Below are 295 nucleotides of genomic sequence, written 5' to 3'. Positions count from 1 at the left end.
GGACAAGGACGACTGACCAAGAATCCTTTTGACCAAGGCAAAAAGAGGAATGAGGAGTCCTTTCACAGCTGCGGCCGGAGGATCTGTCTGGTTGACCATCTGACTTCCAGGAGACCGAGAACTGCAGAGAGGCAGTCCGGGGAGAGAGGCAGGCATCGGCCTGTGGGGTTGAGAAGCATGCCATCGTGGGAGAGAGAGCCCCTTTTCTGGGTGCTTGGACATAGGCATCGGCCTGTCACAGGAGGATGCATGCCGATGTGGGGTGATGAAACTGTGCAGAGCCTCACAGTTCAGC

This window comes from Monopterus albus, unplaced genomic scaffold (assembly GCF_001952655.1).
Source record: "Monopterus albus unplaced genomic scaffold, M_albus_1.0 scaffold33.1, whole genome shotgun sequence".
Classification (NCBI taxonomy): Eukaryota; Metazoa; Chordata; class Actinopteri; order Synbranchiformes; family Synbranchidae; genus Monopterus; species Monopterus albus.
The sequence above is the reverse complement of the archived record's forward strand: the minus strand, read 5'-3'. Positions refer to the sequence as shown.